This window comes from Schistocerca gregaria, chromosome 8 (assembly GCF_023897955.1).
Source record: "Schistocerca gregaria isolate iqSchGreg1 chromosome 8, iqSchGreg1.2, whole genome shotgun sequence".
NCBI lineage: Eukaryota > Metazoa > Arthropoda > Insecta > Orthoptera > Acrididae > Schistocerca > Schistocerca gregaria.
In genome coordinates this window covers 92,985,562-93,009,685 of record NC_064927.1, presented here as the reverse complement: position 1 = coordinate 93,009,685, position 24,124 = coordinate 92,985,562, and the positions used below count along the sequence as shown (strand labels likewise).

The following is a 24,124-nucleotide window of genomic DNA, read 5'->3' as shown; positions in this document are numbered from 1 at the left end:
TGTTTGAAGGACTGCTGGAAGTCCACGCCTCTTCTGAGATCGCGGAGGTCGCAGGCTTGCTCGGTCTGTAGATCAGAACAGGCAGCTATCTGTGGAAAATGTGACGACAGGACATGGCGCTGGTGCAGGCTGAAGTGTTTCGGAGCACACTACTTACAGCATTTTGCTGAACATCTGGTTTCGTAGCAAACAACGCCTGCGTTTTTCCACGTTCACTCAACGTCTTCGTCGTTACGGTTGCAGCGGGTATGGGGTCATCGAGATTGGCCCGTGGCTCAATCAAAACGTACCGCCTGGTTGTATGAGCGACGTTTCCTGTTATACGAGGTCGATGATCGTGTCCGTATATGGTGTCTTCGAGGCGAAGGACTGCTTGTCACACGCACCGCGCCACGGAAGCAGGCTGGTAGTGGCCACATTGTGCTACAGGGGTGATTCGCCTGGGCACCTGTGGTAATAATCGACGGCACCATGATATCTGGATAGAGCATTATTGCGGACCACCTGTGCCTTGATCACTCCCCCGATGGCAATGGAAACTTCCAGCAGTATAACTGCCCATGCCGTAAAGCTACAGTGGTTTGAGGAGGATGATAGTGAAGTCATGCTGGTGCTTTGGCCGCCAAATTTCCCTGATGTAATCCCGATAGACACATCTGAGATGTTATGGAGCGCCAGCTCCGCGTCGAACCGGCTCGAAATTTACAGGAATTGAGCGACCTGTGCGTAGGGATGTAGTGTCACATACCTCCCGAAACGAACCGACGACTTGTCGAATGCACGACACGCAGAATGGCTGCAGTGCAGCAATCGAAAGGTGGACCAGGTCGCTATTAAGAAGGCAGTGGTAATGTTTTGGCTCATCAGTGCATTAACTGAGTTGGTGGGTAAGTTCGTAGAGTTTTTCTCTACAGCAGACACACATGACATTTTGGTCATAAGTATATTTTCCTTCATTACTGCAACAGTCTGCCCACGCTGGGGTAACTTTTCGATTCCGTGACTGAGGAAATCAGGTGGTCCTGAGGAGGAGAACTCATCGAGCCATTTTAGGAGCGGATTTTCATGTGGAGAGCGGAAAAGGTGAAGATCTGATGGCGGCAAGATCGGGTGAGTAAGGTGAGTGCATAATGACTTCGCAGCCCAACTCCTATTTGGTGCCGTTTTGTCAGACTAGCAGAAAGCGGAGAGACGTTATCGTGGAGTAGCATCACTTCACGCACTTTCCTTGGACGTTGTTCTCGGATGCCGTCTGCAAGACATCTCAGTTGTTGACACTAAATGTCAGAAGTGGCCTCGGGGAGGCAATTCGCAGTAAACTACACCGTCTCTGTCCCACCAGATGCACGACATCATCTTTTGTGAATGCGTGCAGGTGTTTGCACGGGGAACTGTTGCTTTGTTTGGACTAAACCGTTCCTTTCTTTTCCTTGTGCTAGTATAAAGACACCATTTGTCGTTACTACTAACGTTACAGGACAGGAATGATCGGTGTTGTTCACTAGCCAATTGATGATGATGAGAAAGAAGAGATGCACTTACTATGACCACTGCTCATTTTTGTGATTCTGGCTTACAGCATGCGGTACCCATATTCCCTATTTTTTGAACTATCCCCACTGCGTGAAAATGTCGCACCATGGAGGAATGATCACAGTTCATCACATTTGCCAGTTCTCGAGTACAATGAATTCCTTGCCGTGCTCTGTAGAATGGCGTTAACTCCATCCAAATGCTTCTGGGCGCCTCCGCCGCTGCCACCCCTCTACTGAACTGAAACAGAAGAATTTGTCGGAGCAGTTCCGATTTCTCCACGTGCCACTCTATTTTCTATCGTCTACAGCTCCACTCACTAGATCCAAACGGCCAAATGACGATAGGTAAACTCAAACAGCAACAGTGAACTACAAATGAAAAACGACAATCGATAAATAAACCCATAGCAACCGGAATACGGGCATGCAAAACAAAAATGCTACGAACTTATATGCACCACCTAATAATTGGAACAATTTCTTATCGGTAATGGGTTGAGGTGTTTTGCAGGAGGAGAGCACCCGGCGACAAGGAAGGCTGCAGCTGAGACGGAAGGCAGCTGTAGCGAGAGAGAGAGAGTCAGAGAGGCGAGGCTAGCACATGCTACAGACAGTCTACGGGCATGCTGGTGGTACCTCGGTCTGCTCCGGCCCCGGTGTACTCTTTTCGGGTTAGCGAAGCGGCGTCGTCATCTCGCTTCGGGGCGCGGGAATGTAACGCCGTTTCCGCTTGAAACGGGAAGTCGCCGCACGTTATGGAGCTCTGAAACAAGCGGTAAGAGTGCGACGATGGGCTGGGCTGGGCTGGGCTGGGCTACCCGCTGTCTGGCGGCCACTGCTCAGCCAGGCCGCCGGATTCCCTATTCACACTCGCTTCCGTCGACTGCTGACACAGAGAGAAATAACACTGAGCAAACGCAGCACAGGCACAATACATTTCAGCGTAGGTCAACGTCTGATGGTCTCGAGAAGCAGAACTCAGGAAAATAAGGCTCGCCCGAACCTATTTTGGAATCGTTTGGTGAACCTATTTTGGAATCGTTTGGACCGTGAAGACCCCCATTAAACTACTGGCCTTTAAAATTGCAACTCCACGAAGATGACGTGCTACAGACGCGAAATTTAACCGAAAGGAAGAAGATGCTGTGATATGTAAATGATTAACTTTTCCGAGCATTCACACAAGGTTGGCGCCGGGGGCGACACCTACAACGTACTGACATGACGAAAGTTCCAACCGATTTCTCATACATAAACAGCAGTTGGCCGGCGTTGCCTGGTGAAACTTTGTTGTGATACCTCGTGTAAGGAGGAGAAATGCGTACCATCACGTTTCCGACTTTGATAAAGGTTGGATTGTAGCCTATCGCGATTGCTGTTTATCGTATCGCGACATTGCTGCTCACGTTGGTCGAGATACAATGACTGTTAGCAGAATATGGAATCGGTGGGTTCAGGAGGGTAATACGGAACGCCGTGCTGGATCCCAACGGCCTCGTATCACTAGCAGTCGAGAGGACAGGCATCTTATCAGCATGGCTGTAACGGATCGTGCAGCCACCGCTCGATCCCTCACTCAACAGAAGGGGACGCTTGCAAGACAACAACCATCTGCGCGAACAGTTCGACGATGTTTGCAGCAGCACGGACAATCAACTCGCAGACCATGGCTGCGGTTACCCTTGACTCTGCATCACAGACAGGAGCGCCTGCGATGGTGTACTCAACGACTAACCTGGGTGCACGAATGGCAAAACGTCATTTTTTCGGATGAATGCAGGTTATGTTTACAGCATCATGATGGTCGCATCCGTGTTTGGCGACATCGCTGTGAACGCACCTTGGAAGAGTGTATTCGTCATCGCCATACTGGCGTATCACCCGGCGTGATAGTATGGCGTGCCATTGGTTACACGTCTCGGTCACCTCTTGTTCGCATTGACGCCACTTTGAACAGTGGGCATTACATTTCAGATGTGTTACGACCCGTGGCTCTACCCTTCATTCGATCCCTGCGAAACCCTACATTTCAGCAGGATAATGCACGACCGCATGTTGCAGGGCCTGTACGGGCCTTTCTGGATACAGAAAATGTTCGATTGTTGCCCTGGGCAGTGCTTTATCCAGATCTCTCACCAACTGAAAACGTCTGGTCAATGGTGGGCGAGCAACTGGCTTGTCACAATACGCCAGTCACTACTCTTGATGAACTGTGATATCGTGTTGAAGCTGCATGGGCAGCTGTACCTGTACACGCCATCCATGCTCTCTTTGACTCAATGCCCAGGCGTACCAAGGCCGTTATTACGGCCAGAGGTGGTTGTTCTGGGTTCTGATTTCTCGGGATCTATAGACTCAAACTGCGTGAAAATGTAATCACACGTCAGTTCTAGTATAATATATTTGACAAATGAATACCCGTTTATCATCTGCATTTACTCTTCGTGTAGCAATTTCAATGGACAGTAGTGTAGTTGATGGATAGTTTTTACAGGGTGTTTCAAAAATGACCGGTATATTTGAAACGGCAATACAAACTAAACGAGTAGCGATAGAAATACACCGTTTGTTGCAATATGCTTGGGACAACAGTACATTTTCAGGCAGACAAATTTTCGAAATTACAGTAGTTACAATTGTCAACAACAGATGGCGCTGCGGTCTGGGAAACTCCATAGTACGATATTTTCCACATATCCACCATGCGTAGCAATAATATAGCGTAGTCTCTGAATGAAATTACCCGAAACCTTTGACAACGTGTCTGGCGGAATGGCTTCACATGCAGATGAGATGTACTGCTTCAGCTGTTCAATTGCTTCTGGATTCTGGCGTTACACTTGGTCTATCAAGTGTCCCCACAGAAAGAAGTCACAGAGGTTCATGTCTGGCGAATAGGGAGGCCAATCCACGCCGCCTCCTGTATGTTTAGGATAGCCCAAAGCGATCACACGATCATCGAAATATTCATTCAGGAAATTAAAGACGTCGGCCGTGCGATGTGGCCAGGCACCATCTTGCATAAACCACGAGGTGTTCGCAGTGTCGTCTAAGGCAGTTTGTACCGCCACAAATTCACGAAGTATGTCCAGATAGCGTGATGCAGTAATCGTTTCGGATCTGAAAAATGGGCCAATGATTCCTCTGGAAGAAATGGCGGCCCAGACCAGTACTTTTTGAGGATGCAGGGACGATGGGACTGCAACATGGGGCTTTTCGGTTCCCCATATGCGCCAGTTCTGTTTATTGACCAAGCCGTCCAGGTAAAAATAAGCTTCGTCAGTAAACCAAATGCTGCCCACATGCATATCGCCGTCATCAATCCTGTGCACTATATCGTTAGCGAATGTCTCTATGGATAGAGGTGTAAACTCTGGTGCATGAGACGATATGTGGACGTTGGCGTCATTTGGACCGCAGCTGCAACACGGCGAAAGGAAACCCGAGGCCGCTGTTGGATCACGTGCTGCACTAGCTGCGCGTTGCCCTCTGTGGTTGCCGTATGCGGTCGCCCTACCTTTCCAGCACGTTCATCCGTCACGTTCCCAGTCCGTTGAAATTTTTCAAACAGATCCTTTATTGTATCGCTTTTCGGTCCTTTGGTTACATTAAACCTCCGTTGAAAACTTCGTCTTGTTGCAACAACACTGTGTTCTAGGCGGTGGAATTCCAACACCAGAAAAATCCTCTGTTCTAATGAATAAACCATGTTGTCCACAGCACACTTGCACGTTATGAACCGCACACGCTTACAGCAGAAAGACGACGTACAGAATGGCGCATCCATAGACTGCGTTGTCTTCTATATCTTTGACATCACTTGCAGCGCCATCTGTTGTTGAAAATTGTAACTACTGTAATTTCGAAAGTTTGCCGACCTGAAAATTTACTGTTGTCCCAAGCATATTGCAACAAACGGTGTATTTCTATCGCTGCTCGTTTAGTTTTTATTGCCGTTTCAAATATACCGGTCATTTTCGAAACACCCTGTATGAGGCACTCAGTGATGTAGTTGCTAGAGTAAAGGAAAAAGACAGTGTTCTGCTCATGGGTGATTTTAACGCCAGGATTGGAAATCGAACAGAAGGGTATGAAAAGGTTATAGGTAAATTTGGAGAGGATATGGAGGCCAACAGGAACGGGAAACAACTCATGGATTTCTGTGCCAGTATGGGCTTAGTAATCACAAACTCCTTTTTTAAACATAAGAACATTCACCGGTATACTTGGGAAGGCAGGGGAACCAGATCTGTCATTGACTATAGAATAACAGATCAGGAATTCAGGAAGGCTGTGAGGGACACACGTGTATTCAGGGGATTCTTTGATGACACTGATCATTATTTAATCTGCAGTGAAATTGGGATTGTGAGACCGAAAGTGCAGGAGGTCAGGTCCATATGTAGGAGGATAAGAGTGGAGAAACTTCAGGATAAGGAAATCAGGCACTAGTACATGACAGCGATCTCAGAAAGGTACCATTTAGTTGAATGTAGACAATTACAATCATTGGAAAAGGAATGGACAAGGTACAGGGACACAGTACTAGAAGTGGCTAAAGAATGTCTTGGAACAGTAGTGTGTAAACGTAGGATCAAGCAAACAGCTTGGTGGAATGACACAGTCAAGGAAGCCTGTAAAAGGAAAAAGAAGGCGTATAAAAATGGCTACATACTAGAACTCAGGTAGACGGAGAAAGTTATGTTGAAGAAAGAAACAAAGCTAAACAGAAAATTGCAGCATCCAAGAAGAAATCTTGGAAAGACTTTGGAAACAGATTGGAGACTATGGGTCAAGCTGCTGCAAAACCATTCTGGAGTGTAATTAGCAGTCTTCGAAAGGGGGTAAAAAGGAAATGACAAATATTTTGGACAGGTCAGGAAAACTGCTGGCGAATCCTGTGGATGCCTTGGGCAGATGGAGGGAATATTTTGAAGACTTGCTCAATGTAGGTGAAAATACGATCAGTAATATTTCAGATTTCGAGATAGAATGGGATAGGAATGATGATGGAAATAGGATCACATTTGAGGAAGTGGAGAAAATGGTCAATAGATTGCAGTGCAATAAAGCAGCTGGGGTGGATGAAATTAAGTCAGAACTCATCAAATACAGTGAAATGGCAGGTCTTAAATGGCTACACAGGATAATTGAAATGGCCTGGGAGTCGGGACAGGTTCCATCAGACTGGACAAAAGCAGTAATCACACCAGTCTTTAAACATGGAAACAGAAAAGATTTTAACAACTACAGAGGTATCTCGTTAATCAGCGTTGTGGGTAAAATCTTCTCAGGTATTGTTGAAAGGAAAGTGCGAGTATTAGTTGAGGACCAATTGGATGAAAATCAGTGTGGGTTTAGGCCTCTTAGAGGTTGTCAGGACCAGATCTTTAGCTTGCGGCAAATAATGGAGAAGTGTTATGAGTGGAACAGGGAATTGTATCTATGCTTTATAGATCAAGAAAAGGCATATGACCGGGTTCCTAGGAGGAAGTTAATGTCTGTTCTACGAGATTATGGAATAGGAGGCAAACTTTTGCAAGCAATTAAAGGTCTTTACATGGATAGTCAGGCAGCAGTTAGAGTTGACGGTAAATTGAGTTCATGTTTCAGAGTAGTTTCAGGGGTAAGACAAGTCTGTAACCTGTCTCCACTATTGTTCATATTATTTATGGATCATATGTTGAAAACAATAGACTGGCTGGGTGAGATTAAGATATGTGAACACAAAATAAGCAGTCTTGCATATGCGGATCACTTAGTTGTGATGGCAGATTCGATTGAAAGTTTGCAAAGTAATATTTCAGTGCTAGATCAGAAATGTAAGGGCTATGGTATGAAGATTAGCATCTCCAAAACGAAAGTAATGTCAGTGGGAAAGAAATATAAACGGATTGAGTGCCAAATAGGAGGAACAAAGTTAGAACAGATGGACGGTTACAAGTACTTAGGATGCATATTCTCACAGGATGGCAACATAGTGAAAGAACTGGAAGCGAGGTGTAGCAAAGCTAATGCAGTGAGCGCTCAGCTACAATCTACTCTCTTCTGCAAGAAGGAAGTCAGTACCACGACTAAGTTATCTGTGCACCGTTCAATCTTTCGACCAACTTTGTTGTATGGGAGCGAAAGCTGGGTGGATTCAGGTTACCTTATCAACAAGGTTGAGGTTACGAATATGAAAGTAGCTAGGATGATTGCAGGTACTAGTAGATGGGAACAATGGCAGGAGGGTGACCACAATGAGGAAATCAAAGAAAAACTGGGAATGAACTCTTTAGATGTAGCAGTCAGGGCGAACAGGCTTAGATGGTGGGGTCATGTTACACGCTTGGGAGAAGCAAGGTTACCCAAGAGACTCATGGGTTCAGCAGTAGAGGGTAGGAGTCGGGGCAGATCACGAAGAAGGTACCTGGATTCGGTTAAGAATGATACTGAAGTAATAGGTTTAACATCAGAAGAGGCACCAATCTTAGCACTGAATAGGGGATCATGGAGGAATTTTATAAGGGGGCTATGCTCCAGACTGAACGCTGAAAGGCATAATCAGTCTTAAATGATGATGATGATGATGATGATGAGTAGTGTAGTTGAGCTGGCTTGGGATATTATTTTCGGAAATTACGTCTCACAAATGATTAACCGTCAAACACAGTCCACCAGCAATGATGTAAGGTGAACCTTCGACATGGAAAGCCGCTCGTGCTGGCGATGTGTGGGAAAATAAATTAAATGACGTTTTCTTGCAATGTGGATCCACTGCTTCCATAGTTTTTTTAATGTCACCATGTTGGCTTTTATCTTACCTGTACTCTTTTATTTCGCTATTCCAATTTCGGCATTTTTACGGATTCAGACATAAGGCTTTATGTTACATTACGTCATAGGAATAAGCTAAAAAAATCTTCTTGTGTGTTACTCTGAGTGGCAACACAGCCATCGGTTGTTATTAATGACAAAGACAGACCTGACACTGACATGCAAGCAAAAGTCTGCCCTACGCTGACTGACTTCAACACGGATAACAACAACAGATCTGCTTATCTCATCAAAAAGAAAAAAACAACCAATGGTTATACTATCGTCGAGAGTATGCTTGCGTAAGCCGGCGCCAGCACACCACGTGGCAAAGAGGTTGTGAGACAGACAACAGTATCAGAAACTGAGTCCGCCTTGATGCAAAACACCTTGTTATTTATTTACTCATTTATTTCACTAACTAGTTTCGGCGACAAATATGACCATCATCAGTGGGTTTTTTTAAATCTAAAACACGCAGAAAATAGCATAGTTACAGAGACACAGTACATTTTCACTGTTCGTTTTTTGAAATATACTTTTCTATGGATTGTATTGTATGTTAACCAGGGCCTAGAAACGACGGAGAGGCTCTGTCCCCGCCGCAGCCGCAATGGTCCACAACCCCACGACGACTATCGCCCCACACCGAACCCAGGTTATCGTGCGGTTCGACCCACGATGGACCCCCCAGGCAAGTGTAGCCCCAATGTTTGTGTGGTAGACCAATGGTGGTGTACGCGTTCGTGGAGAACTTGTTTGCTCAGCAATCGCCGACATACTGTAACTGAGGCGGAATAAGGGGAACCAGCCTGCATTCGCCAAGGCAGATGGAAAACCGCTTAAAAACCATGCACAGACTGGCCATTTCACGGGACCTCGACATAAATCCGCTGGGCGGATTCGTGCCCGGGACCAGGAGCTCCTTCCCGCCGGGAAAGCCGTGCGTTATACCGCACGGCGAACTGGGCAGGTTTTCTATGGATACTTTCATACTACCTTATTTACTGTGAGTTATGGCATGTTTTTAAGAATTATTCTCGCTGTTTGAGGCATATTTTCTGTGTTTTTTTCTGTTGCCGTTTTTCTCGGCGTACATCATGTCACCTGCATGAGAAGAGCGATATGGGCCGACGACAGACAGGGAGGAGGAAGGAGGCGGTGGACACAGATAGGGGCGCAGGATAAAATACAGGTAGTGAAAGATTATTTACTACTTGCACAGAAACCACACAAGTGTAATAAAACGGAAGCAGTGTTTGGGAAGGGAATGAGAAAGGATTGTAGCCTCTCCGCAATGTTATTCGGTCTGCAAATTCAGCACGCTGCAAAATTAACTGAAAAGATATTTGAAGAGGTTATTAAGGATCAGGGACACGAAATAAAATTACTGACGTTTAACGATGACAGCGAAATTGAGTCAGACGCAGCAAAGGACTTGGTGGAACAGCTGAGTGGAAAGTCTTGAAAAGAAGTAACAAGGCGAACGTCAACAAAAGTACAGGGTGTTTCAAAAATGATCGGTATATTTGAAACGGCAATAAAAACTAAACGAGCAGCGATAGAAATACACCGTTTGTTGCAATATGCTTGGGACAACAGTACATTTTCAGGCGGACAAACTTTCGAAATTACAGTAGTTACAATTTTCAACAACAGATGGCGCTGCAAGTGATGTGAAATATATAGAAGACAACGCAGTCTGTGAGTGCGCCATTCTGTACGTCGTCTTTCTGCTGTAAGCGTGTGCTGTTCACAACGTGCAAGTGTGCTGTGGACAACATGGTTTATTCTTTAGAACAGAGGATTTTTCTGATGTTGGAATTCCACCGCCTAGAACACAGTGTTGTTGCATCAAGACGAAGTTTTCAACGGAGGTTTAATGTAACCGAAGGACCGAAAAGCGATACAATAAAGGATCTGTTTGAAAAATTTCAACGGACTGGGAACGTGACAGATGAACGTGCTGGAAAGGTAGGGCGACCGCGTACGGCAACCACAGAGGGCAACGCGCAGCTAGTGCAGCAGGTGATCCAACAGCGGCCTCGGGTTTCCGTTCGCCGTGTTGCACCTGCGGTCCAAATGACGCCAACGTCCACGTGTCGTCTCATGCGCCAGAGTTTACACCTCTATCCATACAAAATTCAAACGCGGCAACCCCTCAGCGCCGCTACCATTGCTGCACGAGAGACATTCGCTAACGATATAGTGCACAGGATTGATGACGGCGATATGCATGTGGGCAGCATTTGGTTTACTGACGAAGCTTCTTTTTACTTGGACGGCTTGGTCAATAAACAGAACTGGCGCATATGGGGAACCGAAAAGCCCCATGTTGCAGTCCCATCGTCCCTGCATCCTCAAAAAGTACTGGTCTGGGCCGCCATTTCTTCCAAAGGAATCATTGGCCCATTTTTCAGATCCGAAACGATTACTGCATCACGCTATCTGGACATACTTCGTGAATTTGTGGCGGTACAAACTGCCTTAGACGACACTGCGAACACCTCGTGGTTTATGCAAGATGGTGCCCGGCCACATCGCACGGCCGACGTCTTTAATTTCCTGAATGAATATTTCGATGATCGTGTGATTGCTTTGGGCTATCCGAAACATACAGGAGGCGGCGTGGATTGGCCTCCCTATTCGCCAGACATGAACCTCTGTGACTTCTTTCTGTGGGGACACTTGATAGACCAAGTGTAACGCCATAATCCAGAAGCAATTGAACAGCTGAAGCAGTACATCTCATCTGCATGTGAAGCCATTCCGCCAGACACGTTGTCAAAGGTTTCGGGTAATTTCATTCAGAGACTACGCCATATTATTGCTACGCATGGTGGATATGTGGAAAATATCGTGCTATGGAGTTTCCCAGACCGCAGCGCCATCTGTTGTTGACAATTGTAACTACTGTAATTTCGAAAGTTTGTCTGCCTGAAAATGTACTGTTTTCCTAAGGATATTGCAACAAACGGTGTATTTCTATCGCTACTCGTTTAGTTTGTATTGCCGTTTCAAATATACCCGTCAATTTTGAAACACCCTGTAAAAGAAGGGTAATGAAATTTAGTCGAATTAAATTTGGTAACGCTCACGGAATTAGATTAGGGAATGAACCGGTAAAATGTATAGATGAGTTAGGCTATTTACGCAGCAAAATGCCGATTTAGAGAATATATAAAATAGAACCAGAAAGAAAAGCATTTCTGAAAAAGATGAATATATTAACACTTAATATAAATTTCAGTCTTAAAAAGTTTTTTTTTTTTTTTTTTTTTTTTTTGCCGGCCGCGGTGGTCTCGCGGTTCTAGGCGCGCAGTCCGGAACCGTGCGACCACTACGGTCGCAGGTTCGAATCCTGCCTCGGGCATGGATGTGTGTGATGTCCTTAGGTTAGTTAGGTTTAAGTAGCTCTAAGTTCTAGGGGACTGATGACCACAGCAGTTGAGTCCCATAGTGCTCAGAGCCATTTTTTTTTTTTTTTAAAGTTTTACATGAAAGTATTTGAAGTGTAGCCTCACACGGAAGTGAAACGTGGGTAATAAATAGTTGAGGCAAGACGAGAACAGATGAATTTCCGTGATAGTACAGAAGGTTAAATGGGTGGGTGGAATAAAAAATGAGTAGCTTTTGAACTGTTTTGGAGACAAGAGGAATTTGTGGCACATCTTGACTAAAAGAAATGGACCGGGCTTCAAAGAATATCAAATTTGGCGTTACAGGGAAGCGTGGGGTGTAAAAATTGTAGAGTGAGAACTAGGTATGAACACAGTAGACTGCCTTAAATGGAGAGCGGAGGAGGAGGAAACTGACAGACAGACGGAAGAAAGAGATGGGTCAGAGAGAGGTGGGAGGGAGGGGGGAAGGAGTGATAGAGAGGGGGGGGCGAGAGGAGGAGATGGATTGAGACAGAGGGAGGAGGACTGGGAGTTACAGAGAGAGGTGGATGAGGGGATGGATGCAGGGGGGAGAGGAGATAGACAGGGACAGGAGAAAGGAGTTATAGGAGGGGGCAAGGGAAGATGAGGGGATGGAACTAAAAGGGGTCAAGAGGAGAGGGAGGCGATGGACAGAGAGGCACAGGAAGAGTCGATGGACAGAGAGAGAAAGAGTGGAGCAAATGGACAGAGAGTGGGAGTAGATGGACAGGAGAGGGGGGAGGAGAAGATGGTGAGTGGGCTACAGGAGGAAATGGACAGAGAAAAGAGGAAGGAGGAGATGGAGTAATTGAAATAAATACGTACCTGGGGAATGCTGGACACTCAGCTAGTTCCTTTAATAAACTATTAGTTACTGGTACATGCTGTTAATGTGTATTGCCAATTTCTGCCGAAACCTAGTTGGCCCTGTGTCGTTTCTGCGTGCTAGCGGACCACGTCAACAAAAGCAACTACCTTCTGCGGTACGGGGTTATCCCTTCCACACCGATGTAGGAGGACGAGAACACTTGGTAGAGACGACGCTGCTGACTTGAATCTGAGCCCCGGGTCGGCAGCGGCCTCAGTGCGAGGTGAGACGCGGGCTGGCCTAGACGCGCGCCGGCCTCGGCCGGCTGCCGCGCGCCGCAAGGCCGCCCGCGCGGGCGAGGCCGCGGCGAGGCGGCTGCCGTGGGCCGCGGCGTCCAAAGTCCGCATCCCGCGTACACTGCACTGAGGCTGCGGCTCGAACTCTCCAGGTGCCTAAGCTACAGGCACAGCGTACTGCTTTCCGTGAATTAGGCCAAAACGGCAACAAACAAAGTCAACGTACAGTACCTGACACCGACGACCGCTATCACACTGCACGTACTGCACCAGTAAACCCCCTCTCCACCCCATCGGGTGGCACTTCTTTCCGTATAGCAGCTATTTTCACGCACCTAAATGTTTATGACGTCATATCTCCTGAACCATATATCAGATAGTGATACACCGGATAATCAAAAAGTCAGTATAAATTTGAAAATAAACCACGGAATAATATAGACAGAGAGGTAAAAATTGACACACCTGCTTGGTATGACATGGGGTTCTATTAGAACCAAAAAAAGAAAGATCTCTTGCACGCGTCTTTTGGTGACGCTTGTGTGCTCAGCCGCCACTTTCGTCATGCTTGGCCTCCCAGGTCCCCAGACCTCAGTCCGTGCGATTATTGGCTTTGGGGTTACCTAAAGTAGCAAGTGTATCGTGATCGACCGACATCTCCAGGGATGCTGAAAGACAACATCCGACGCCAATGCCTCACCATAACTCCGGACATGCTTTACATGTTGTTCACACATTATTCCTCGACTACAGCTATTGTTGAGGAATGATGGTGGACATATTGAGCATTTCCTGTAAAGAACATCATCTTTGCTTTGTCTTACTTTGTTATGCTAATTATTGCTTTTCTGATCAGATGGAGCGCCATCTGTCGGACATTTTTTGAACGTTTGTAATTTTCTGGTTCTAATAAAACCCCATGTAATTCCAAGCATGTGTGTCTATTTGTACTTCTCTATCGACACTATTCCGTGATTTATTAAGTTTTTCCAGGTACATTCTGTGGTATACAGTGATACTATCTGCCAAATGTGTTGCGAACAGAATTATCGGTACATCTATATATACTATAGACACATATAAAGCACGCTGTCAGTATGTACACTGATGAGCCACAACATTACGACCACCTGCTTAATAGCTTGCTTGTCCGTCTTTGGAACTAAATACATCAATGACTCTACGCGTCAGGGATCCGACAGTGTGTTGGCACGTTGGCACAGTGTGTTGGAGGTACGTGGCATTCGATGTGTACGCGTAGGTCATGTAATTCGCGTAAATAATGGGCCGTTGATTTGGGTACGCGTTGATGGAGCCCGACAGCGACCCAGATGTTTTCCATTTTACATCAGGCAAATTTGGTCGACAGACATTAAAGTGAATTCACTATAATGCTCCTCAAACCACTGTAGAATGGTTATGGTTCCGAGATAGGGCAATTATACTGCTGAAAGATGACATCACCGTCGAGGAAGACATAAAGCATGAAAGGATAGCCGGCCGGGGTGGCCGAGCGGTTCTAGGTGCTACAGTCTGGAGCCGCGCGACCGCTGCGGTCTCAGGTTCGAACCCTGCCTCGGACATGGATGTGTGTGATGTCCTTAGGTTAGTTAGGTTTAAGTAGTTTTAAGTTCTAGGGGACTGATGACCTCAGAAGTTAAGTCCCATAGTGCTCAGAGCCATTCAAACCATGAAATGATGCACGTCGTTCGCAGCTGTCAGCGTGTCTTCGATTTCTACCATGCAAGAGCAGGAGAATGTCCCCCATAGAATAATACTGTTCCAACCAGCATGCATCCGTGGCGCGCTGCACGTTTCGAGCCGCCGTTCACGTCGGTGACGGCCTTTGTGGAGACGACTGTCGACCTACTGCTACAAAAATGTGATTCTCAGAAAGAGTCGACAAGTTTCCTCTGATCGACGGCCAAATCCCGATGGTCTCGTGCCCACTGCAATCGCAGTCGTCGATGTCGTTGGGTCAACATATCAACACGTAGGGGTTAGTCTACTGTGCACCTCCATGTTCAACAATGTACAATAAACGGCGTGCTCCGAAACACTTGTGCGTGCACCAGCATTGTGCACTTTCGACACAGATGCCACAGATCATCATCTATCCTACTTTACATAGCACATTAGCCTACTAACACCAGGTTGTGGGAAGAGCCGTGGATGTCCAACAGTTTAGCGCGTAGATGCTCACAACAGTAGCACGCGAACATTCGACCAACTTCGCCATTCTGGAAATACCCCTTCACAGTTTCTGCTTAATAATCATCTTCCCTTTGTCAAAGTCAGTCATCTCACTGTATTTCCCCACATGCAGCCAATATCTTCGCTAGGATAATCCCCCGTCAGTGTCTGCTCTGCTTACATACTTTTGCTACAGCATCAAGTGTCCACAAGACCATCAGGTGGCATGCAACATCTCAGTGGTTCAAATGGCTCTGAGTACTATGGGATTCAACTGCTGTGGTCATCAGTCCCCTAGAACTTAGAACTACTTAAACCTAACTAACCTAAGGACATCACACACATCCATGCCCGAGGCAGGATTCAAACCTGCGACCTTAGCAGTCGCATGGTTCCGGACTGCGTGCCTAGAACCGCGAGACCACCGCGGCCGGCCAACATCTCAGTGGGCAGTGTTCATAATGTTTTGGCGTATCAGTGTATTTATGTATGTATGTCAGAGATCTCTTTCCAAACCCCTGCATCAATTTCAATGAAATCTGGAACACAAACAGCGAACTCCATGAGTATCAGCAGTGTGAGGTTTAGAACCTCCTAGCTCCAACGAGAACTGAGATCCAGGCAAATACATGTTCCTTCAGCCCCTGCTGTGTAGGCAGCCATGTGCGAAGGGGTGTTGTGGAAGTAGTATCGGCATACTTTATGCATCACTTTCACAGAGGCTCCACATGTGGGTTGAATGACTGAGATGGACAGAGGAGGGATCGATTGAAGGGCGTGAGGCGATGGATAGAGAGAGGGGGGGCATAGAGAATGGACAGAGAAGGGCCAAGCACAAGATAAAGGGAGGACGACATGGACAGGAAGGAAGACATGGACAGGAAGAACGACAAGGACAGGGAGAGAGGAGGGAACGAGGAGGTGGGAGGGAGGAGGAGATGGGCAAAGATGGGATGAGGGGAGGAGATGGGCACAGAAGGGAAGAGGAGGAGATTGTCCAGGAGAGAGAGCAGAGTAAGTGACGTGTGCAATATACGTTTCGAACATGTATGCGGGCGAAGACACGGGGAAAAGGCTAGTAAGCAATAAATTAGAACACTGTGCCTTAAGCTGTAAATGCACTGCATGAAGAGCAGAAATACAGTAGGAGTTAAACTTGTCCTCCTTTCAGTATTTTATGGACGGTGTCAGCGAGAAAAGCGTTTCGGCAAGGTTTGAAATTACGTGTAAACTGTTCGAAGTCGCTAAGTGTGTAGCCCTTCGTTTCCAAGACAGATGCCAAAGAACAGTAGTCGTCCTCTATTTGAAAAGTTATTGTTTAAACATCGAAATGTATAAGCCAATGAAACATATTAATTGTAAATTGCCAGAGCAGATAGTCTCACAAATGAACTCTCCTCCACTTCAACCTTCTTCGCACAAAGTGCGACATGAACAGAATATTAAGAAATAAGGCCGAAAGAGCTGTCTCAGAAGCCTACGCCGGTAAAAAGGATGCCAGTTTTGCTCGTTAGGCGGAGGAATACTGTACAGCCTGGCAACCGGCAGCCCCCAACACGACATTCCTCCGCTGTCTTCAGCACTATTTAGCCACTTTCTGCTGACTGCACCGAACCTTAACCTAGTGAGGAGTTGGGGCCGTCTCTTCCAATTCATCCTCGCTCGTCTTTCGTATCTAAATATTGTTTAGGAACACGCTAATATAATTTTGCAAACTTTACAGAAAGACAGGACATGGGAGACATCAATATACTGAAATCGCGAAGGATAGCACTAAGAAAATGGTTCAAATGGCTCTGAGCACTATGAGACTTAACATCTGAGGTCATCAGTCACCTAGAACTTAGAACTACTTAAACCTAACTAACCTAAGGACATCACACACATCCATGGCCGGGGAAGGATTCGAACCTGCGACCGTAGCGGTCGGGCGGTTCCAGACTGAAGCGCCTAGAACAGGTCGATAAAAGCGGCCGGCAATAGCACTAAGAGCATTTCATTGACCTCTGCGAGTGTTTCATTTGTTGTCCCTGCAGACGAATATCTGGGTGGTCCGGACTGAGAAGCAACGCCTCCCTGGTGTCTTCGACGCAATTAAGACCGCTACTGTACCCAAAATGGGTGGCTAGAGGAAGAGAGAGAGATTGTGTGAAGAGCCGCTCTGGAGGAGGAGGGGCAGGAGAAGGTGGGGGCGGGAGGCAAACTCACTCTGCCGGAGTCTTTGAACAGAGGTCGATTCCATTAAGCAGCGTAATACTTCTTCGGCTGCATTTGGTAATATTTTGCGAACAAATCAATAGTCATCGGTTTATTTGTAAAGCAAAACTGCTGCAAATGTGGAGCCATAATCTAGTACTGATCTTTCAGTTGTACTGGAGCTGTAATAGAGCTCGCATTTCTATCTTTTACAAACAATTTCATAGTAAAATTTTAAGTTTCGCTTAAGACAGGAAAGTCGAAAACAAAAGACAACTGTGATTTCCCTAAATCGCTTCAGGCAAATGCCGGGATGGTTCCTTTGAAAGGGCACGGCCGATTTCCTTCCCCATCCTTCCCTCACCCGAGCTTGCGCTCCGTCTCTAATGACCTCGTTGTCGGCGGGACGTTAAACACTAAGATCCTCCTCCTCCTCCTCCAAAAGACAACTCTAGAAGAATAAAACACGCTGATGTTCTACACTTCTGGTTAATCCCTGTCCTCGGAGCGAACAACACTCACTGAAGATGTAACAGACCAAGCAGACAAGGTACGTACATGGGAGCCCACCACCCATCAGGATGAGAGCAGAAAATCTCTTTAATACTACTGCCTCGGTGTCCGCCCCTCCCCCCCCCCCCTCTCTCTCTCTCTGACGTCAGAGCTGTGAATTCGAAAGCACAGAACTTTCGCCTACCAGGCGAGGTCAGTGCCTCAACACTGTCAGCGGTATTTACAAGGTAACACCCTTATAACCGGAGCTTGCCAGTATAAATCCAGCGTGTACACGGCCATCTGACAACGCTGCACACTGTAGTTAACGCTGCATGATTTTTCTACGTGCATGATACGTACGACAGGGGCAACCGAAGCATATGGTAGCATTACAAGCCCATCGAGGATTCCAATACTAAATTCCATGCTTCACTTTACAGCTAGTACAAACTCGGTTTGGCTTCTACAAAGTTCACACCCTTCTATTGACAATAAAGTAGCCGGCAGAACATGCTGACCGTACGGAGAGGTCCCTCATATCGAATTATCGAGGCTGGAAGCATTTGTAGCAACAACAGTAGGTCGCAGAGATAAAAAATAATTAGGCATATATAAAAAAACTATAGGCACTCACTTGTCATGGTAATGCAACCGATAATTGAAGAAGGAAGGTCAGAGTTCATTGTCCGTCTATATTTAGATCATTAGGGACGACACAAGCTGGTCTTGGGAAACAGCACGAGGAAGGAAAAAAAAAATGAACTGTAGCCTTGTCCGGTATTCGTCAGTAGCGATTTGAAGTACGTTTGAATTAAATTTGCCAACAAGTTATTCGAATCCCGCTCCACGGCGGTATTGGTGCAGCGCGTTAATCGCCTCGCCGCTTTGATCAGTAAGGGGCAATGAAGCCAGCCGTCTGATACGCGAGGCGTGGCCTTTAGCCAAACTTGCACGCTCGCGAATCTTAGCAGCTGTATGACGGCTACTCCTTCCTCTGTCGTAGGCGGCGGCGATGACCTACCACTTCGGAAAAGCGAACAGGTTACTTCATGCACCATCACGTCATAAGAGCTCCCTGTATCCTGACGAATAACGCGCGAAGCAGACTGTTAGCAGCTACAGCGTAAGAATGAACTCTGGTAAGTTTCTGAATTCCAACCACGTTATTCCTAAGGGCTGGTATTACATACAATGCATAAAGCGGCGCAACAGAGTTTCAGACTGTGCCATTACTCCGAGGTCGTGCTGCTCTCGTTCCGATAGAGTTAGAAGTGTCACGGAGGTGATGAGCATACCGCTGCGCTTACCCTCTGGGTAGTGCACGATGACAGTAGCCCTGTCATAATTAATGTACTAACGGTTCATTCCTATACCTATTCTAAATTGATCCGTGTCTGTAGAGAACAGTGCAGTATTTGCGGGTTCGATGTGAAGCAAACCACACCACGCTGAAACTTATTTCGCCATCGTAACAGAGTTCTCTCTTTTCTTTTCGAAAAACGTGAAAACGCTGATTTACAGAGAGAATGCAATATTTTATAAACTGTCCGTTCTTACGAGAAAATTATGGTCAAAGAAGTAATTATACGCCTATTTTTACTCCACACCTTCTGTATTTTTCATACTTTATGAAATATAAAAACCGCAATGACTGTGGTAATTCGTTGCCAACACGTGTTTCGGTGAGACATTTATTATAAAACAGGGTCAATCGCCTAATCCGATCGAATGTTGAGTTTTGCACCAACGATCCTCACCGTTTTTGCAATGCGTCATTCATACATTACCAGTAAAATTTTAGTCTAGTTTTCGGACTTTTCTAAAGCGATACGAAGACTACTTAGTACGTAATACTTCAGCCATTTCCTCGTCAAGGTCTTTTCAAACAGTGGAGGAGCAGGTAAATAAATATTCTTACACACACACACAGCCTCGAGTCATTACTGCAGTTAGACGTCACCCGACAGCAACCCTCAGCGCACCGAAAGTAAAACGGAACGCATCTGGTACGAGTGTAGGCAGGATGCAGAAGGCGGGCGGCTGCGGGAAGCTCACGTCATCACAGCGCCGCTCCAGCGTGACGCAGCAAGCAGGCGGGTGGGCCAGGCTTACCTCTACGGCAGAAGTATATCACTCGTCGCACAAACGATCACAGCGCGCACATGGCACTCGATGTCGCGAGCTCTGCAGCAGTGAGTGTGTCGCACGCCACTGGCGCTCTGTGAGTAAACAGCTATTTCCAGCAGGCAGCGCTGGTGCCGCGGCCGCAGCCCCCCCCCCCCCCACCCCCCATCCACCCCCCCTTCTGCCCCAAACCTACCAACTCTACCCCCACCCTCGACCGCTCAACCCCCACCACGCGGCCGCGGCGGCTTTTGTAGGTCAGTCGCACGGCAAATACCAGGCTACAGGCGCACGGGCACCGGGCAGCGCCTGCTACTTGGGAATAGCCCCACGGCCGCCAAGTCTTAATAAGCCCGTTTTACACGAGTCGCTCTTTGGCAAAGATCGACAACTCTTGCTGAGTGCGCGTCACGTGCCTATGTATAAGTCAGCCGTCGACACCACGTCGCCAGTGCAACAGTGGTGTCACTGATTATACAATAATTTATCGCCACCAATTGCTGTAAACATTCACATTACCGGTTACACCACATGAACTGTCACCTTCAGATATGACCACAATCCACCAATAGTTGCCGGCCGGTGTGGTCGAGAGGTTCTGGGCGCTTCAGTCTAGAAGCGCGCGACTGCTACGGTCACGGGTTCAAATCCTGCCTCGGGCATGGATGTACGTGATGTTCTTAGGTTCGTTACGTTTAAGCAGTTCTAAGTTATAGGGGACTGATGACCTCAGCTGTTACGTCCCATAGTGCTCAGAGCCATTTGAACGACAAATAGTTACGTTACAATCGGTGAACACTAATTACTTCCGCACTGAACACCACGAAAATGGTGTAAAATACCATGAGGTGACAAAAAGACATGAGGTAGCTATATGCACATATACACAAGGTGGTAGTATCCCGCACGCAAGGGTAGTTATATGCACATATACACAAGGCGGTAGTATCCCACACACAAGATATAAAACGACACTGCATTCGCAGAGCTGTCATTTGTACTCAGGTGTTTCACTTGAAATGGTTTCCGAAGTGATTACGGCCGCACGACGGGAATTAACAGACTGCATGTGGAACTGTAATTGGAGCTGGACACTGGGACATTCCATTTCGGAAATCGTCAGGGAATTCCATATTCTCATAACCACAATGTCAAGAGTGTGCCAAGAAGACCAAATTTCACGCATTACCCTCACTATGGGCAACGCAGCGGCCGACGGCCTTCACTTAACCACCGAGAGTAGCGGCGTTTGCATATAGTTGTTAGTGCTAACAGACAAGCAACAACGGCAGAAATCGATGTGGGATGTACGACTGTCTGTTAGGACAGTGCGGCGAATTCTGACGTTAATGGGATATGCTGACAGCACGACATCACCTGCGGCTGCTCTCCTAGGCTCGTGACCATATTGGTCGGACCTTAGACGACTGAAAAAAACGTGGTCTAATCAGATGAGTCCCGATTTTAATTCGTAAGAACTGATGGTGCGCTTCGAGTATGCCGCATACTCGCACGAAGCCATGGACCAACTTATCAACAACGTTCTGTGCAAGCTGGTACTGGCTCCATAATGGTTTCAGTTGCTTTCACATGGAACAGACTGGGTCCTCTAGTCCAACTGAACCGATCATTAACTTGAAACGATTATGTTCCGCTACTTGGAGACTATTTGCAGCCACTGATGGACTTCATGTTCCCAAACAACGATCGATGGAATTTTTATGCATGAGAATCAGCCATGTCACTGTGCCAAAACTGTTTGCGACTGGTTTGAAGAACATTCTGGACAATTCGAGAGAATGATTTGGCCATCAAGATCGCCCGGCACGAATCCCAACGAACATTTATGGGACATAATCGAGAGGTCAGTCCGTGAACAAACTCCTTCACCGGCAACAGTCCCGCAATTGTGGACCGCTGTAGATGCAGCATGGCTCAATATTCCTTCAGGGGACCTTCAATGAACTGTTGAGTCCGTGCCACGTCAAGTTGCTGAAGTTGCTGCACTGAGTCGGGCAGAAGAAGGTCCGACACCATATTAGCAGGTACGCTACACTTGTGTCACACCATTATATGTCAACAAAATATCCATACATCTTTCCGTGGCATGTTAAAGAGTTGGAGATTAAGATATTGTACAACGCTTACGGAATACTGTTTCTTTGCAACACCGGCCGTCATGGGAAAATCAGCCCAGTTGGCTCCGACCGCCACCCACTTAGGACATCTACAGAGACACTACTCCCTTTCCCTGCAGCATGAAATTGACCCTGGCTACAGCAATAGCGAACAGGACTGGCACACGGACGCGGCTAGGAAATGCTGTGCTGCAACTGTTCAGCACTCGTGGAATGTTCAACAATCGCTGACCGCAAAATTAAAAAAAAAAAATACTATCTCCGTCTTTTAAATATTCTACAAACATAAAACAGAGAGCAGGATATGAAAATGGGACATTGTTAGAACCTACAATCACAACAGAAGACTCCTAACATTCCAGGAATACTTTCACATACAAAGAGGCCTTGCAGTGAAAAGTAATCAATGACCAAGTCAATATAAGAAACAACTCTCATGACTCTACTACACTGTCGTAGTCCCTTCTTTTACGAGGAATACACAGTAACTGGAATGACCTACAGAATTTGCTTTTTCCACAACTTCAGAAGAACCCCGATGAAAAGTACGCAGCTCCACCACACCGGCACAACAACGTACGGCAGTTTCTCAAAGCACTCTCCCTCAACGCTGGACAGGGCACACGGGATCCCGAGACATTAGCCTCCAAGATCGCCAGACATGACCCCATGCGATTTTTTCTTGTTCGGACAGGTGAAGAAAAGTGTGTTCATCTCACCATGACCTCGTGACATACAAGTGAAGAACGGAATAACACCCGCCATAACTTCTGTAAAACGCGTAAGCTTTATGACGAATGTAGCTAACGTCTACATGTTGTTCTTGACGCTGCTGGTGGCCACACAGAGCATTTGTAAAGGCATAAGATAAAACTTTTAAGATTTTGTGTGTATTTTGCAATTCATCTCGTATTTGTAGTATGCTTTTGTGATTAAAAATGCAGTTTTAAAATGAAGTCATTCTTTTTAAATACCATATACAATGAGAGAATGGTATAAGAATAAAACAAAGAACATAAGAATTGGAAGTGCAAAAAATGACTGCTTGGCATTTGCTTATGATCTTGCTCTCCTACCCAACAATGTTCAGAAAACCACACAACAAGTTAAATCACTACAAGAAGTAACAGAAAATTAGCCCCTGAATATTGTATGAAAAAAATAAAAAAACGGAGATTATGCTAACTGATCCACACCGTGCAAACGAAATTACAATAGAAGAACACGAAATCAAAATTGTTGACAAAATTAGATGTTTAGATGAAAACATAACAGAATATCTAAACGAAGATAAACTTGGTAAAATGGAACAGAAAGAGTGAAAAAAGCAAATTACATTAACAAAACCACATACAGCACAAAAGACTATCTATAGCTGCAAAATTAATACATTGTACAACAGTTGCACAGCCATAAATAACACACAAGCAATTCAAACCATCTTCAGAATAATTAATATCGCAATAGTTTGTCAATTTTGAAGAAAGAAGAATAATTAGAACACGCATAAATAAACAATATCTAGTAAATGAGCACTCGAGAATAGCTTCAAATGAAACGGCATACAAGAAAGTACTACTGGTAATTTCCACAATCAGGAAGAAACACATCTCATGCTTTGGACATCTGATGACGACACCAGAAAATACAATTAGTAAAATCCTAATAGAAGAACTGTGTGACAGTAAGAGAAACTAAGTGGGCCACACAAATTAAGGAAAACATAAGAGAACTCCAAATTACTGTAGATTACCTAAAAAAGAAACCAGAGAAATCCACAAATACTACATGAGACATAAACGAGACTACAAACGGACATCAGTGAAAGGACTACAGGAAGACTGATCTCAGACGAAGACAGATGGAAAACATCTGAAAGAATGAATAAATATTGGGAGAGACAGATGACCAAATTACCCTTTATATAATAAGAAATCATAATAATTCTTACGTAACCACTGAATTGTTGAATTGTCCTATCTAGTTCTAGGGGACTGATGACCATAGATGTTAAGTCCCATAGTGCTGAGAGCCATTTTTTTTTTTGTTATATGCAAAAACAAATATATATTACAGGCCACTGAAAATGCTTCAAAAACAAAAACAATCGAAACGAGTA

General features: G+C 46.0%; 1 protein-coding gene across 4 annotated transcripts in view; it reads right to left on the bottom strand.

The window, feature by feature from the left end:
- Nucleotides 1–24,124, bottom strand: part of LOC126284117 (ubiquitin carboxyl-terminal hydrolase 21-like) — a 374,932-nt gene that overhangs the window by 296,730 nt on the left and 54,078 nt on the right. The window contains exon 3 of one of the 4 annotated variants that reach the window (XM_049982796.1): nucleotides 2,172–2,298. The exons of 2 other annotated variants lie outside the window; for them this stretch is intronic. The gene's annotated coding sequence lies outside the window, so the exon portion shown is untranslated. Of the gene's footprint in view, nucleotides 1–2,171; nucleotides 2,299–19,855; nucleotides 19,953–24,124 lie in introns of those variants that run through there. One more of the 4 variants, XM_049982797.1, reaches the window with a different exon arrangement.